At 39.6% G+C, this 18,938-nt stretch overlaps 1 protein-coding gene across 9 annotated transcripts in view; it reads right to left on the bottom strand.

Annotated features, from left to right (window-relative positions):
- Positions 1–18,938, bottom strand: part of GALNT11 (polypeptide N-acetylgalactosaminyltransferase 11) — a 97,331-nt gene that overhangs the window by 65,212 nt on the left and 13,181 nt on the right. For 2 of the 9 annotated variants that reach the window (XM_063668004.1, XM_063668001.1), the window contains exon 2: positions 3,021–3,142. The exons of the other annotated variants lie outside the window; for them this stretch is intronic. The gene's annotated coding sequence lies outside the window, so the exon portion shown is untranslated. The remainder of the gene's footprint in view (positions 1–3,020; positions 3,143–18,938) is intronic. 9 annotated transcript variants of the gene reach the window in all.

Here is an 18,938-nt window from a genome sequence, read left to right as displayed (position 1 = left end):
ACAATATTCTGTAAATCTAAGGCTATGCTAAAACTAAAAGTTTATTTTAAAAAGAACGGGGGTAAGGACATAGATTATTTTACATCACCAAACTCATCTAATTCTGGCCGGGCACGGTGGTTCACACCTATAATCCCAGCACTTTGGGAGGCTGAGGCGGGTGGGTCATTTAAGATCAGGAATTTGAGACCAGCCTGGCCAACATGGTGAAACCCCATCTCTACTAAAAATACAAAATTTAGCCGGGCGTGGTAGCAGGCGCCTGTAATCCCAGCTACTCAGGAGGCTGAGACAAGAGAATAGCTCAAACCTGGGAGGCGGAGGTTGCAGTGAACCGAGATGGCACCACCACACTCCAGCCTGGGCAACAGAGTGAAACTCCATCTCAAAAAAAAAAAAAAGGAAAAAACATCTAATATCTGAGATTTGCTTCAATTAACCAAGAAGGGCAGGGCTATACGTTAAAAAAAAAATTACTAATAGATTTTTTAAAATCTATTACTTTTTTCATGTCTGAAAATTTCCATGATATGCTTTTTAAAAAAGAAAGTATCTGGGCTAGGTGCAGTGGCTCATGCCTGTAATCCCAGTACTTTGAGAGGCCCAGCAAGCACATAGCTTGAGCCCAGGAATTCAAGACTGGCCTGGGCAACATCGCAAAGCCCTGTCGCTACAAAGAACACACACACACAAAAAAAAATTAGCTGGGCATGGTGGCACACACCTGTGGTCCCAGCTACTTGGGAGGCTGAGGTGGGAGGATCACTTGAGCCTGGGGAGGTCAAGGTTGCAGTGAGCCAAGTGAGTGTGCACTGCACTCAGCCTAAGTAGATGAAGCAAGAACCTGTCTCAAAAAAAAAAAAAAATTATCTGACCCAACAAACTACCGTTCCTTTAACCCTGACACCTGACACCCAGGTGCAGGGTTCTGTATGCATATTGGTTTCTAGAGGTTATAATGTGTCTACATGATTTAGTTGAGTCTTGTCCATTGAGTCAAAGGACACAGCCTCCGGAGTCCATTCTCATAGGTTTGGTGTGTGCCTCTGTATATGTTAACTATTTTCTTTTTACTTCTGCTTCTTCATTATTTAATACAAATTTCATTGTAACGTTACAATGTAGTCTCTAGGTAAGGGAATGCTCACATGGACATGTGTGTAGAAGGGTGTGTAGACATGCAGAGTAGTCTGAGGGTGGATTCTGCCAGTGGTTAAGTTGTAGTCTCTTCACTCCAAGTCCACTTTCTATACTCTACTCCAGTGGTTCTCACCCAAGGGATAGGATACTTGGTAATTTCTGGGAAAACGTGGCAACCCGTGGGAACTTTAGGCAATGTCTGAAGACATTTTTGGTTGCCATACCTGGTGAGATCCTATTAACCTCCATTGGGCAAATGCCCCGGATGCTGCATATCCTAAAATGCACAGAACAGTCCTCAAAAACAAAGAATTATCTGGTCCAAATGTCCACAGTGCCAAGTCTCAGAAACCCTGTTCTGTGATGCTGGGGCTGGGACTCTAAACGGCATTTTCCAAACTACCGATAAATGTGACAACTTGGATGAATCAAGGGAATTATGCTGACTGAAAAAGTCTAATCCTAAAAGCTTACTTACTGTATGATTCCATTTATATAACATCCTTCAAATGACAAAATTATAGAAACAGAGAACAAATTAGTGATTGCCATGAACTGAGGACAACAGGGATTTGGGGGGTTGTGGAAGGGGGAAGATGGGTGTAGGACATCAATATTCTGGTTTTAATATTACAGTATACTTTTGCAAGATATTACCATTGGGGGAAATTAGGTAAAGGGTACACAAGATCTCTTGATATTATTTCTTATAATTACATGTGATTCTACAATTATCACAAAACAAAATGTTTTATTTTAAAAAGAAGAATTTTTAGTTCCCATGATGCAAAATTTTAGAAGTCCAATCTTGTCGGTAAGGAAATGCTAACGACTTTAATATTTTTTGTAAGATTCAATATTGAGTTTATATACTTTATAGAATAAGATAGTAAGAAGCACCAATTCTAGTTTTTGAGAATTATTTAATTTAAAAAGTATCCTCTTAACAAAAAGTACCAAATACCTGGTACTTTGTGTATATATACATATATATATATACACACACGCACACACAGACGCTTTATATATACCAAATACCTGGTAACTTATTATGAAATAAGAAGTCAGAATTTTCTGGAAACACTTTGGAGACAGAATAGATTACCTAGCAATTTATAAATATAACATCAGGTAATAAAAGTGAATTGCTAGCCATTTATAAAATGCATTTCATACAAAATTATGAATTCCATAAATGAGTTTAAGAAAATATCTGCTAGTTTGCTTCCTCCCACTCCATCCCACAGGAGATTATTTGGCATCTTTTATGGGATGAATTGTGTTTTCCTAAAAATTCATGTTGAAGTCCTAACCCCCAGTACCTCAGAGTGTAACTGTATTTACAGATAGAGTCTTTAAAGAATAGTTAAATTAAAATGAAGCCATTAGGCTGAGCCCTAGTCAAATAGGACTGGTGTCTTTATAAGAGAAGGAAATCTGAATACATACCAATGGAATTCTGCCCCCGAGCTGCCTTTGGACTCAAACTGCAACAGCAACTCCTCCCTGTGTCTCTGGCAAGCTCCACAGATTTCAGAGTCTCCACACACTCCTAACAATCGTTTAAGTCAATTCCTTAAAATAAACCTGTGCGTGTGCGTTTGTGTGTGTGTATACACACATCCTATGGGTTCTGTTTCTCTGGAGAACCCTAACACACACAGCATCCTTTCCAATAGCATGAATAGGCTCAGGGATTGAGTAACATGAACATGCCAAGCTCAGTGGCTCACGCCTGTAGTCCTAGCACTTTGGGAGACTGAGGTGGGAGGGTCGCTTGGGCCCAGGAGTTCAAGACCAGCCTGGGCAACATGGTGAAACCCTGTCTCTACAAAAGTACAAAAAAAAAAAAAAAATTAGCCAGACATGGTGGTGTGTACCTGTGTTCCCAGCTACTCAGGGGACTGCAGCAGAAGGATCACTTGAGCCCACTAAATCAAGGCTGCAGTAAGCCATGACCGTGGCCACTGCACCACTTCTGCCAGGGAAACAGCACAAGACCCTGCCTCAAAAAAAAAAAAAAAAAAAAAATCATTAAAACTATAAACTTCATGTTATCTACATTTTACCACAATTAAAAAAAAACGGAAATATCAGTGTGCAGGAAGGTGTACAGGAAGGAGCAAAAAAAAAAAAAAAAAAGTGAGGTAGACCTTTTTACTATCCTGAAGATTTTTAAGTTAACTGATCAATAGGTTGTAAGGATAATATATGCTTTCTCTTTTAAAATGCAATTTATAATGAAGTTCCCTTGTCTTTTTACCAACTCTTTCCAAGTTTCTAAAAATATATTGAAAACTAAAGAAAACATTTACAAATATTAATCTTAAAAATCAATTAAAGCTATTACTATAAGTCAAAAGGTGATGGCCAAAATTAAAAAGCAAAAGGACAAAAATAGAAAAAATATCTATAGCAAATGAGTCATGGGATTAGATAAATGAATAAAGTATTAGATTAATGGAACAAGTATATAAAAAAGACTATTCACTAGAGAAACACACAAGGAAATACAGTGGAAAAGTCTTCAGTCTCAATAATTAGCAAAAACAAGCAAATAAAAATAAGATACTATTTTCTAACACAAACTAGGAAAGTTTTTCTAAATACATTCAAAGTATAGTAGTTAAATGATACACTTATCAATGATGAAATTATAAATTGCAAGGTTTTTATTTATTTATTTTTGTACAGACAAAAGGTTTATTTATGTATTTTATGTTGCTCAGGCTGGTCTCAAACTCCTGGCCTCAAGTGATCCTCCCACCTTGGTCTCCCAAAGTGCTGGGATTATAGGCTTGAGCCACCCAGCCAAAGTGCAGACAGCTTTTTAAAAGCAGTCTGACAACATCACGAGGGCCTCGGAAACCGTTACACATTTTGGTCGGTAATCTTTTTCTCTAAGGAAAAAAAATCGTAAAGAAATAATAAATCAGGTGAAAACTTCAGCATATCCTGAAGCAAACTTCAAAGTGTGCTACAACAAAGATATAAGCAAACTATATGGAATGAGGATGCAGACATTAATTTTGTCTGAAACACTTGAAGATGATTTCTTAGATAAGTTGAGATTTAAGTGTTGGCTTTAAGGATTAAAATTCCAGTGGCCAAATACTGAAATATTTCAAGGAGAAAGTTCAAGTCTTGGGAAACTGCAACCTGTACATTTTCAGTTTTCCAAAGAGAAAAGCAAGTAGAATGATTGGCTGTAGTAATGAATACAGATGAATCACGCAGCAGGATAAGGTTACTGGAAGGTAATTAATTATATGAAGACAGGAAGGGGCTCTGATGCTGAGGATGAGAAGAATTAACTTGTTCTGCATGCAAAAGGGGTATTGTCTTTAAGCAAATATATCTTAGGGAGAAAATTCTAGCAGATGTGTGGAAAATGATTTGGAACAGAGGGAAAAAAAATCTAGAACCAAGAAATATAGTTAGAAAAATTCAAGTAAGATGCTCTCATAGCATGATTTAGAACTATGAAAGTGAGTGCAAAGAACCAGCAGGAGAACTGCCCGCACTCGTCAACTTTACAGGGCATGGGCCCCCAAGGGACAAAGGGATAATAAAATCAATATACAGCTTTCAAGCCTTAGTGACAGGAACCACGGAGAGAATGGGCTTGAGAGGATTAACAGAAGATGAATGTTGTTTTACACATGTCACATTTGAGAGAACACTGATATGGAAATGCCTATGAGATCCAAGTTCAAATGTAGGCCTGAGAGAGGTGTTTAAAATCAAAAGGATAGTTTAAGTTACACGAAAATAATAGCAAAGGAGAGTTTAAGTAACTGAACCTCTGGGAACATGTACATTTAAGGACTGTGTGGAGGAGGAAGAACCCAGGAAGGGCCTGAGAAGGATCACAAAGCAGAAAAATAAGAGGGTCTATCGACAGCAATGTGAGGTGCCACAAAGATTTATAGAGAAGCTAAGACAGGTGAGAAGAGAAGTAGAGCCATCAGATTTAGCAACTAGTAAGGTATGAAGATCTTTAAGAAAGCAGTTTTTAAAATGTGAAGAAGAGTTTGTCAGTTCCTCAATATGTTAAGCATGGAACTGCCATATAACCCAGCAGTGCCACTCCACTATATATAGATATAGTGTATAAATATATATAAATATATAGTGTATACATATACAATATACTTTTGAGTATACAGTATACTCAAAAGAATTGAAAACGGGTCAGATACCTGTGAACACATGTTCACAGCAACAGTATTTCCAATAGCCAAAAGGTGGAAACAATCCAATATCCTAGGGGATGAATGGATAAGCAAACTCTGATATATACACACAATGGAATATTATTCAGCCATAAAAAAGAATGAAGTATAATGCATGTTACAGCATGGATGAATCTTGAAAACATTATGTGAAATAAATCAGACACAACAGGATAAATACCATACAATTCCACTTATATGAGGTATCTAGAATACGCATATTCACACAAACAGAAAGGGGCTGGGAAAATGGGGAATTATTGCTTAATGGTTACAGAATTTCTGTTTGGGGTAATGAAAAAGTTTTGGTGATAGTGACAAAATACTGTGAATGGACTTAATGCCACTCAATTATACAGTTAAAAATAGTTAAAATGATAAATTTTATATTATGTATATTTTACCACAACAAAAAGTACAGTAGAACTTTTTACAAGGAACAGCAAAGAAATTGTCAGAAGTGAAGAACAGACACCTACTACTTGATGACATTTAACTTGAAAAGTTCGAGTGATATACACTGAGGATAAAGAGAGGTTTTTCTATTTCCTATTTTTGCTTAAGCAGAGTAGATCTCAAAATATAGTATTTCTGGGGAAAAGGAAAACATGATTTTTAAAAATTCTGAAGAGTCTACCCTACATCTGTGATTTGGGGGAGGAGAGTAATACCAGAATATTTTGGTGAGTGCAGAGTAGTATGAAAAGCATATTCCAAATTACAATACCATTTTGTGTTTGGAAAACCAACCAACCAACTGTTCTCATAATGTGAAGTAGAAAGGAATGCCAGACCAAATCTTCCTTGATGCTAAAAATAAGCAACACTAGTCCATCACGAGCATATTAATATCCCTCAAAAGGTAAAGTCTACCAGAATTGGAGGGTGGGGGCCTTGATATTTTTATATTTATCCCAACAGCATTCATTTCAAAAATATATGAAGTTGTACAAGACAACCCAATTTCTTTAACAAACATATTGCAAAGAAAAATAAAGAAACTTAAGAGGCATATCAACCAAATAAATGTGGATCTGGTCAAAATCCCGGCTGGCACAAACTACTAAAACAAAACAAAACAAAACAAAACAAAACAAAAAACAGATATAATTCTAGGAGGAGAGGCAGAGCCAGATGGCCAAATGGAAGCCTCCACCAATCATCTTCCCAAATTAAACAACAATCCACACAACAAAGCACCTTCATAAGAACTAAAAATCAGGTGAGCAATCACATGGTTTTAACATAATATCACTGCAGAGGCACTGAAGAGGATAAAGTTGTGAATTGCTGACACCACCCCTCTCCCATCCCTGTGGCACAGAAAGAGAATCTCTGTGTTTGGGGGCGGGAGAGCGCAGTGATTGTAGGACTTTCACATCAGAACTCAGTGCTGCCCTGTCACAGTGGAAAGCAACACGGGGCAGAATTCAGCTGGCGCCCACAGAGGAAGCATTTAGAGCTCTAGCCAGAGGGGAATTGCCCATCTTGGTGGTGGAAACTCAAGTTCCAGCAAGACTTACCACCGTGGGCTAAACTGCTCTGGGATTCAAAATAAACTTGAATAGCAGTCCAGACCACAAAGACTGCAATTCCCGGGCAAGTCTTGGTGCTGGGCTGGGCTTGGAGCCAATGGATTTGGAGGGCATGCAGCCCAGTAAGACACCAGCAGGACCACCAAGGGAGTGCTTGCACCACCCCTCCCTCAACCCCAGGCAGTGCAGCTCGCAGCTCCAGGGGAGACTCTTTCCTTCCACTTGAGGAGAGGAGACAGAAGAGTAAACAGGATTTTCTCTTACAACTTGGACACTAGCTCAGCCACAACAGAATAGGGCACCAGGCAAAGTCCTGAAGCTCCCATTCCAGACCCTGGACACCAAATGTCCCAGATAACATTTCTAGACACAGCCTGGGCTACAAGGGAACCTGCTACCTTGAATGGAAAAACCTAGTTCTGGCAGGATTTATCACCTGCTGAATAAAGAGCGCTTGGGCCCCAAATCATCAGCAGTGGTAACCAGGCCATACTCATCATGGACCTTTGGGTGAGACTCAGAGACGTGCTGGCTTCAGGTGTGACCCAGCACACTCCCAGATGTGGTGGCTACAGAAAGGGACTTCTGCTTGAGAAAAGGAGAGGGAAAAGCAAAGGGGACTTTGTCTTGCAGACTAAGTATCAGTGTGGCCACAGTGGGGTAGAGCACCAAGCAGGCCCTTGGGGTCCTTGATTCCAGGCCTTGGCTCTTCGGTGGTACTTCTGGACCTGTCCTGGGCCAGAGGGGAGCCTGCTGCCCCGAAGGGAGAGTCTCAGGCCTGGCAGCATTCACTACAAGCTGACTGAAGAGCCCTTGGGCCTTGAATGAACACTGGCAGTAGCCAGGCAGTACTTGCCATGAACCTAGGGCAGTGGCAGCTAAGGGGGAGACTCCTCTGCTCATGAAAAAGGGAGGGAGGACTGGGAAGGCTTGGGTGCCAGCTCAGCCGCAGTAGAATAGAGCACCAGGTAGATTCCTAAGGTTTCCAACTCCAGGACATGGCTCCAGGATGGCACCACTGGACCTAAGACTGAGGGGAGCTTGCCATCCTGAAGGGAAGGACATAAGCCTGGCTGGTTTTACTACCTGCTGATTATAGAGCCTTAGGGCCTTGAGCAAATATAGGCAGTAGCTACAGTGGTTACCAAGGGCCTTGGTTGAGACCTGGTGTTGTGCTGGCTTCAGGTCTGCCCCAGTGTAATCTCAGTGGTGGTGGCCACAGCGGTGCTTGTTTCACCACTCCCCCAGCTCCAGGAAGCTCAGCAAAGAGACTCCATTTGTTTAGGAGAGAGTAAGGAAAGACAAAAAGCATCTCTACGTGGTAATCCAGAGAAATCTTCTAGATCTTATCGAAGACCATCAAGGCAGTGCCTCTATAAGTCTAAAAGAGCCACTGTGTTACTGGGCTTGGGGTGTCATCTAAGGCAGATATGGCAACAATGACCAAAAATTTTTACATCACAACATCCAAGTTCCTTTGAATATACGGAAAGTCTTTCCAGGAAGCACGGGTACAAACAAGTCCAGACTGTGAAGACTACAATAAATACCTAACTCTTCAATGCCCGGGAACCAACAAACATCCTCAAGCATCAAGATGATTCAGGAAAGCATGACCTCACCAAATGAACTAAATAAGGCATCAGCAACCAATCTTGGAGAGCTAGATATGTAACCTTTCAAAAAAAGAATTCAAGATAGCTTGTTTTGAGGAAACTCAACAAAACTAAAGATAACACAGAGAAGGAATTCAGAATTCTATCAGATAAATTTAACAAGAGATTGAAATAATTAAAAAGAATCAAGCAGAAATTCTGGAGCTATAAAATGCAACTAACATACTGAAGAATGCATCAGTCTCTTAACAGCTGAACAGATCAAGCAGAAGAATGAACTAGTGAACTTGAAGACAGGCCATTTGAACATACAGAGTCAGAAGAGACAAAAGAAAAAAACAAGAATGAAGCACACCTACAAGATCTAGAAAACAGCCTCAAAAAGGCAAACTTAAAAGTTGTTGCCCCTTCCTGGCTAACACAGTGAAACCCCGTCTCTACTAAAAATACAAAAAAATTAGCCAGGTGTGGTGGTGGGTACCTGTAGTCCCAGCTACTTTGGAGGCTGAGGCAGGACAATGGCATGAACCTGAGAGGCGGAGCTTGCAGTGAGTTGAGATCGCACCACTGCACTCCAGCCTGGGTGACAAAGTGAGACTCCATCTCAAAAAAAAAAAAAAAAAAGAAAAAGAAAAGTTGTTGCCCTTAAAGAGGAAGCAGACAGACAGTGGGGGTAGAAAATTACTTACAAGAGACAATAACAAAGAACATCCCAAACCTAGAGGAAGATATCAATATTTAAGTATGAGAACATCAAGCAGATTTGACCCAAATAAGACTGCTTCAATGTATTTAACAATCAAACTCCCAAAGGTCAAAGATAAAGAAAAAATCCTAAAAGCAGCAAGAAAAAAGAAACAAATAACATATAATGGAGCTCCAATATGTCTGGCAGCAGATTTCTCAGTGGTAGCCTTAAAGGCCAGGAGAGTGGCCTATTTAAAGTGCTGAAGGAAAAAACTTTTATCTTAGAATAGTATATCCAGCAAAAATATTCTTCAAACATGAAGGAGAAATAAAGGTCTTCCAGAGAAACAAAAGCTGAGGGATTTCATCAACACTAGACCTATCTTAAAAGAAATGCCAAAGAGAGTTCTTAAATCTGAAAGAAAAGGGCATTAATGCACAATAAGAAAGTGTCTGAAGGTACAAAACTCAGTGGTAATAGCAAGTACGCAGAAAAACACAGCATATTAGAATACCGTCATTGTGGTGTGTGAGCCATACATGTCTTGAGTAGAAAGACTAAAAGATGAACTGATCAAAAATAATAACTACAACAAGTTTTCAGGACATAGACAATACAATAAGATATAAATAGAAACAACAAAAAGTTTAAAAGCAGGGAATGGAGTTAAAATGCAGACGTCGTTAAAATGTAATGAAGGTAAAATGTATTTATTTACATATTTATATATAGAGTATACATACTTGTGCGTGCACGCACACACACACACGGTGTCACTGTTGCCCAGGCTAGAGTGCAGTGGTGTAATCACAGCTCACTGCAGCCTCAACCTCCTGGGCTCAAGCAATCTTTGTACCTCAGCCTCCCAAGTAGCTGGGACTATAGGTGTGCACTAACATGCCTGGTTAATTTTTGTATTTTTTTGTAGAGATGGGGTTTCACCATGTTGCCCAAGCTGTTTTTTGTTTTTGTTTTTGTTTTTTTTTTTTGAGATGGAGTCTCCCTCTTGTCGCCCAGGCTGGAGTGCAATGGTGTGAGTTTGGCTCACTACAATCTCTGCTTCCCAGGTTCAAGTGATTCTCCTGCTTCAGTCTCCCAAGTAGCTGCGATTACAGGCACCACACCCAGCTAATTTTTGTATTTTTAGTAGAGATAGGGTTTCACCATGTTAGCCAGGCTGGTCTCGAACTCCTGACCTCAAATGATCCCCCAGCCTTGGCCTTCCAAAGTGCTGGGATTACAGGTGTGAACCACCGTGCCCAGCCCCTAGGCTGGTCTTGAACTTCTGAGTTCAAGCAATCCACCCACCTCAGCCTTCCAAAGTGCTGGGATTACAAACATGAGCCACTGCACCTGGCCAACATGTAGTTTTTATTCGTTTTATTTTTGCTTGCCTCTTTGTTTAGAGAATCAGTGTTAAGTTGCTATTGGTTTAAAACTGTTATAAGATACTATTTTCAAGCCTCATGGTAACCTCAAATCTAAAAACATATGATAGATACACAAAAAATAAAATGCAAGAAATTAAAACATACCACCAGAGAAAATCACCTTCACTAAAAGGAAGACAGGAAGGAAGGTAAGAAGGAAGCAGACCACAAAACAACCAGAAAACAAATAATAAAATGGCAGCAGTAGGACCTTACTTATCAGTAATAACATTGAATGTAAATGGACTAACTCCCCAATCAAAAGACACAGAGTGGCTGAATGGATAAAAAAGCAGACCCAACAACCTGTCGCCTACAAGAAACATACTTAACCTATAAAGACACACAGACTGAAAACAAAAGAATGAAAAAAGATATTCCATGCAAATGGAAACCAAAAAAGAGCAGGAGTAGCTATATTTATATCAAACAAAATGGATTTCAAGAAAAAACTATAAAGAGACAAGGTCATTATATAATGATAAAGAACTCAGTTCACCAAGAGACTATAACAACTGTGAATATATATGCACCCAACACTAGAACACCCAGATACATAAAGCAAATATTATTAGAACTAAAGAGAGAGATAGACCCCAATACAATAACTGAAGACTCCTAATGCTTCATTTTCAGCACTGGACAGATCATCCAGACAAAAAATCAACAAAGATATATCAGACTTAATCTGTACTACTGACCAAATGGACCTAATAAATACTTACAGGGCATTTCATTCAATGGCTGCAGAATAGGCATTCTTCTCCTCAACACATAGATCATCCTCAAGGATAGACCATATGTTAGGTCTATCCTTGAGGTCTAAAAGCAAGTTTTTAAAAATTCAAACAAACTGAAATTATATCAAGTATCTTCTCTGACCACAACAGAATAAAACTAGAAATCAATTACAAGAATAATTTGGGAAACTAAACAAACACATGTGAATTAAACAATATGCACTTGAATGACCAGTGGGTCAATAAAGACATTAAGAAGGAAATTTTAAAATTTCTTTAAACAAATAATAATGGAAACAACATACCAAAACCTATGGGATATAGTGAAAGCAAAACTAAGAGGAAAGTTTACAGCAATAAGCACCTACATAAAAAAGTACAAAAACTCCAAATAAACCACCTAATTATGCATCTTAAAGATGCAGAGAAAGCAAGAAGAAAAGCAAGAGGAAACCAACCCAAAATTAGAAGAAAAGCAATAAAAAAGATCACAGCAGAAATAAAAGAAATTAAGATGAAGAAAACAATACAAAAGATCAACAAAACAAAAAGTTCATTTTTTGAAAAGATAAATAAAATTGACAAACCATTAGCCAGACTATGAAAAAAAAGAGAAGCCCCAAATAAATAAAATGAGAGATGAAAAAGGAGACATTATAATCAATATCACAGAAACTCAAAAGATCACTAGAGGCTACTATGAGCAACTATATGCCAATAAATTGGAAAACCTAGAGAAAATGGATAAATTCCTAGATACATACAACCTGCCAAGACTGAACTATTAAGAAATCCAAAACTTGAACAGACCAATAGCAAGTAACAAGATCAAAGCTGTAATAAAAAGTCTCCCAGCAAGGAAAACCCCAGGACTTAATGGCTTCAATGCTGAATTCTATCAAACTTTTAAAAAACTAATACCAATCCTACCGAAACCATTCCAGAAAAACAAGGAGGAAGGAATACTTTCAAACTCATTCTGCGAGGCCAATATTACCCTGATACCAAAACCAGACAAAGACACATCAAAAAAATAAAACTACAGGCCAGTATCCCTGATGAACACTGATAAAAAAAAAATCCTCAACAAAATACTAGCAAACTGAATTCAAAGACACATTAAAAAGATCATTTATCATGACTAAGTGGGATTTATCCCAGGGATGCAAGGATGGTTCAACATACAAAAATCAATCAATATGATACATCAAATCAACAGAATGAAGGATAAAAACCATATGATCATTTCAATTGATGACGAAAAAGAATTTGGTAAAATTAAACATCCCTTCATGATAAAAACCTCAAAAAACCGGGTATAAAAGGAACATACTTCAATAGAATCAAAGCCATATACAATAAACCCACAGTTAGTATCATACTGAATTGGGGAAGACTGAAAGTTTTTCTTCTAAGATCTAGAATGCAAGGATGCCCACTTTCATCACTGTCATTCACCACAGTACTAGAAGTCCTAGCTAGAGCAATCAGACAAGAGAATAAAATAAAGGGCATCCAAATTAGAAAGGAAGAAGTCAAAGTACCCTTGTTTGCAGATGATATGATCTTATATTTGGAGAAATCTAAAGATTCCACCAAAAAACTATTAGAACTGATAAATTCAGTAAACTTGCAGGATACAAAATCAATATACAAATATCAGAGCATTTCTCTAGGCCAACAGCAAACAATCTGAAAAACGAAATCAAGAAAGTAATCCCATTTACAATAGCCACAAATAAAATTAAATACTAGGAATTAACCAAGTGAACTGTTCGGAACAGGCCCCAAAATCTGGCCATAAACAAAATCTCTGCAGCACTGTGACATGCTCGTGATGGCCTTGACGCGATGCTGGAAGGTTGTCGGTTTACCAGAGTGAGGGCAAGGAACACCTGACCCACCCAGGGTGGAAAACCACTTAAGGTGTTCTTAAACCACAAACAATAGCATGAGCGATCTGTGCCTTAAGGACATGTTCATGCTGCAGGTAACCAGCCAGAGCCCATCCTTTTATTTCGGCCCATCCCTTTATTTCCCATAAGGAATACTTACAGTAAATCTTATGACTGGCTTGCTGTCAATAAATAATGTGGGTAAATCTCTGTTCATGGCTCTCAGCTCTGAAGGCTGTGAGACCCCTGATTTCCCATTCCACACTCTATATTTCTGTGTGTGTGTCTTTAATTCCTCTAGCACCACTGGGTTAGGGTCTCCACGACCAAGCTGGTCTCAGCAAGTAGTGCCCATACGTGGGGCTCGAACCCAGGTCAAAGGGTCACCAGAGCAACAGTTGGAGAATGTGGAACTAAGCTGGAGGACACCCAAGTACTCTTAAGCAGTCCCTGTGGTAAGAAGGGGAGCTTGGAAGCATCAGGGTAACAATGGGACAAGTGTGGGCTCTGGTTCATTCCACCTTGGAACCTTTTCACACTGATGAGGAGGAAGGAGAGTATAATGAAGTAACAGAGCAGGTTTGTTTGCCAGCTAAAGGTAAAGCGGCAAAGGAGGGAGAGGTTCATCCCTACCCTTCTGTACCCCCTCACTATTTTGAAGAAAAAGAGTAGCCTGACCCTCCAGATCTTTCTTTTCCGGATGACACTGGGTGAAAAGTAGTTGCCCCACTGACTGTTCAAGCTGCGCCTCAAGCAAGTGCTCTCAGTTCTATTCAGGCAGGAATTCAGCAAGCTAGATGAGAGGGTGATTTAGAGGCTTGGCAGTTCCCTGTTAGAATACACCCCCCAGATAAACAGGGAAATATTATAGCTTTTTCCTTTATAAATATTGAGCCTTTTCCTTTTAAATTGGGGAAACGCCATGAGGGGCCAGTTCCCGGCCCCATTTCAAACCAGGGCATTTCTGGCTCAGGCCATTCCCTCACCCCTGTACAATGTCTGTCCCCTGCCACAGCCAGTAGTGCTGCAGTAGATTTATGCTGCACAAAAGCTGTGAGCCTTCTGCCTGGGGAATCCCCGCAAAAGGTCCCAACAGGAGCCTGTGGACCCTTGCCAGCAGGGATGATAAGCTTACTTCTAGGCAGGTTTAGTTTAAATTTAAAAGCGGTACAAGTACAAACAGGAGTCACTGATTCCGATTACAATGGGGAAATTCAAATTGTTACATCTACTTCTGTTCCCTGGAAAGCAGAGCCAGGAGACCATATAGCACAGCTCCTAATTGTGCCATATGTGGAAATGGGGAAAAGTGAAATTAAATGAACAGGAGGATTTGGAAGCACAAATAAACAAGGCAAAGCGGCTTATTAGGTGAATCAAATTACTGATAAATGTCCTACCTCTGAACTAACTATTCAGGGAAAGAAATTTAAAGGTTTGGTAGATACAGGAGTGGACAATTCAATCCTTTCTCTACAGCACTGGCTGTCTGCGTGGCCAATTCCACCCGCTCAATTTAACATAGTTGGAGTGGTAAAGCCCCTAAAGTATATCAAAGTAGTTATATTTTGCATTGTGAAGGGCCCGATGGACAACCTGGGACTATTCAACCAATTATAATTTCTGTACCTACAAATTTATGGGGAAGAGATTTATTACAACAATGGGGAACACAAGTTCTAATTCCAGAATAATTATATAGTCCTCAAAGTCAACATGATGCATGAAATGGGGTATGTCCCTGGCATGGGAACAGGAAAAAATTTGCAAGGTTTGAAGGAACCGCTTCAAGTGGAAAGACAAAGTTCCTGCCAAGGTTTAGGATATCATTTTTGATGGCGGCCATTGTTAAGCCTCTAGAACCTATACCTTTAAAATGGTTAACAGATAAGCCAATTTGGACAAACAATGGCCACTGAGTAAAGAGAAACTGGAGGCTTTAGAAGACTTAATTACTTAACAATTAAAAAAGGGACACATAGCTCCAACATTTTCCCCTTGGAACTCTCCAGTTTTCATAATTAAGAAAAAATCAGGTAAATGGAAAATGTTAACTGACTTAAGAGCCATTAATTCAGTTATACAACCTATGGGGACATTACAGCCAGGATTGCCTTCTCCTGCTGTGATTCCAAAAAATTGGCCTTTAATAGTCATAGATTTAAAACACTGTTTCTTTACTATCCCCTTAGCTGAGCAGGACTGTGAATGGTTTGCATTTCCAATTCTTGCAGTAAACAACCTGCAGCTTAAGCCTGCTAAACGTTTTCATTGGAAAGTGTCGCCACAAGGTATGTTAAACAAACAATTTGCCAAATATATGTAGGGCAAGCAATTGAACCTACTCGTAAAAAACTTTCAGTGTTACATTATCCATTATATGCATGATATACTTTGTGCTGCCCCCACTCAAGAAATATTACTCCAATATTATGATCACTTGCAAAATTCAATTTCTCCTGCTGGCTTAATTATAGCTCCTGACAAAATTCAGACTACTCCTCCTTACTCCTATTTGGGGACCTTAGTAAATGACATTACCATTGTGCCACAGAAAGTAGCCATACGTAGGAATCAAATGAAAACATTAAATGACTTTCAAAAATTATAAGGGGACATTAATTGGATATGACCTGCTCTAGGCATTCCTACCTATGCCATGAGTTATCTATTTTCTATCTTTAGAGGAGATCCTAGTCTCACCAGCCCTCAGCAATTAACAAAGGAAGCTGAGGCAGAGTTACAGCTGATTGAAAAGCAAGTCTATAAAGCTCAAATAAATAGAATAGATCCAGAGAAGACTCTAGATTTGCTAATTTTTCCAACTCAGCATTCACCTACTAGTGTTACTGTCCAAGAGCTGGTCTTAGTAGAATGGCTTTTTCTTCCACATGCTAATTCATGGACTCTAACTCCTTATTTGGATCAAATCACTACTCTGATAGTGATATAATAGAAAATGGCAGAACTCAGATTGCTAAATTACATGGATATGATCCTGGAAAAATTATTGTCCTTCTCATAAAGGCACAAACACAGCAAGCTTTTATAAATAGTCTTACTTGGCAAACCCATTTAGCTGACTTTGTGGGTATTCTCGATAACCATTTTCCTGAAACAAAACTGCTGAATTTTTGAACTGGTTTGGTGGAGAGACCCGATAATAAAAAGTTGGGAAATAGGTAAAATAATAACTTGGGGTAGAGGTTATGCTTGTGTTTCTCCAGGACCAAATCAACAGCCGATTTTGATACCATCAAGATACCTGAAACCTTATCATAAGCCAGATGCCAACGAAGAGATTCTGGAAGGATCCCAAGGACTCCCAGTTGCAGCCATGTCAAGACTGACACTAAGGAGGACCCCAACTGTCACGAGCAACACCCATCGAACACAGCCACCCATCTGGGGACAGATCGAGAAGCTGTCACAGATGGCGGAAGAAAACCTGAGGAAAGCTGGACAACCAGTCACAATAAGTAATTGGATTCTCCCTAGAATAACTAAATTTAAACCAATTGAAGGTGCTGAGAATGTTTTTACAGATGAGTCTAGCAATGGTAAAGCTTCTTATTCTGGCTCAAAAAGTAAAGTTTTTCAGATGCCCTATGGTTCAGCTCAAAAAGCAGAGCTCGTAGCTGTAATTGAGGTATTGACTGCTTTTAATATGCCTATTAATGTGATTTCTGATTCTTCATATATGGTTCATTCCACACAGTTAATTGAAAATGCTGAGTTATGATTTCATACAGATGAACAACTGATGACTTTATTTACCCAATTGCAAGCAGCAGTTAGGAGTAGAATGCACCCTTTTTACATCACTCACATTAGGGCTTATACATCTCTTCCAGGACCTTTGATGGAAGGGAATCAAATGGCTGATCGCCTTGTTGCTAATGTAATATGTAATGCCAGACACTTTCACAATTTAACCCATGTTAATGCCTCTGGTCTCAAACGCAGATACAGCATTACCTGGAAAGAAGCTAAAGCTATTATCCAGCGATGCCCAACTTGCCAAGTGGTGCATTCCTCATCTTTTACAGGAGGAGCTAATCCTCGAGCCTGGAACCTAATTCTCTTTGGCAAATGGATGTCACACATGTTTCCTCGTTTGGGAGACTAGTTTATGTACATGTATGTGTGGACACCTTTTCTCACTTTGTCTGGGCTACATGCCAATCAGGAGAGTCTTCTGCTTGTGTTAAATGTCACCTCTTGCAGTATTTTGCGGTGATGGGCATTCCAGCTTCTATTGAAACAGATAATGCCCCAGGCTATACTAGCCAAGCTCTAGCTACATTTTTCTCTATATGGAATATTAAACACATTACTGGTATCCCATATAATTCTCATGGACAAGCCATAGTGGAAAGAATGAATCTCTCCCTGAAACAGCAGTTGCAAAAACAGAAAGGGGGAAATGGATTACAGGACAGCCCGTATACAATTGAATCTAGCATTCTTAACTTTAAATTTTTTGAGTCTGCCTAAAGGCCAGATGCTATCAGCAGCTGAACAGCATCTACAGAAACCAGCTGCAAAGACAGAAGCAGAACAACTGGTTTGGTGGAGAGGCCCAATAACAAAAAGTTGGGAAATAGGTAAAATAATAACTTGGGGTAGAGGTTATGCTTGTGTTTCTCCAGGACCAAATCAACAGCCGATTTGGATACCATCAAAACACCCGAAACCTTATCATAAGCCAGATGCCAGGGAAGAGATTCCAGGAGAATCCCGAGGACCCCCGGTTGCAGCCATGTCAAGACTGACGCTGAGGAGGACGCCAACTGTCACGAGCAACACCCATCGAACACAGCCACCCACCTGGGGACAGATCGAGAAGCTGTCACAGATGGCGGAAGAAAACCTGAGGAAAGCGGGACAACCAGTCACAATGAATAATTTAATGATAGCTATGATAGCGGTGATCACCACTGCCATGAGTATTCCTTCAACAAGGGCTGACACAGAGAACAATTACACTTATTGGGCATATTTATCCATCTTGGCTGGCAACAATGCCTGGATGCAATCACTCTATGACACAGTTACACATGCTTTCTGATCTCAGTATTTACCGTAATGAATCTGCTCCTATAATTGAGGCATACCACCCTCAAAAACCTATTTATAAATAAAATTGAACCTGGCCAGAAAAAATGAACATACTTGTTTAGGAAAATTGCATTGCAGAACAGGCAGAGGTGCTATGCAGCGATTCCTATGGAATTGATTGGTCCCCTAGGGGATGTTTAGCTTGAATTGCACCTCTCAGTCTGTGTGCCATGGCCACACTATGTTCAGCTGGTCTGAACAAAATGGTCAGATGGTAGAAATGGTAAGAAGTATGACAAGAGTTCCTATTATCTGCAACCATGGCACTATAGTGGCACCTCAACCTCAAATGATATGGCCCATTGTAGGAGCTAACAAGGATTTGTGGAAACTATTAATTGCTCTTAATAAAATCAAATTTAGGAAAGAATAAAAAAGCATCTAGAAGGCCACTCTACAAACTTGTCTTTGGATATTGCAAAATTAAAAGAACAAATATTTAAAGCATCACAGCCATACTTGACCTTAATGCCAGGAACTAGAGTGCTCGAAGGAGCTGCAGACAGATTAGCAGCTAGTAACCTATTAAAATGGAGAA

Source organism: Pongo pygmaeus, chromosome 6 (genome assembly GCF_028885625.2).
Source record: "Pongo pygmaeus isolate AG05252 chromosome 6, NHGRI_mPonPyg2-v2.0_pri, whole genome shotgun sequence".
Taxonomy (NCBI): domain Eukaryota; kingdom Metazoa; phylum Chordata; class Mammalia; order Primates; family Hominidae; genus Pongo; species Pongo pygmaeus.
Note: the sequence above shows the minus strand (reverse complement) of the source record. Positions and strands in the feature narration are given on the sequence as shown.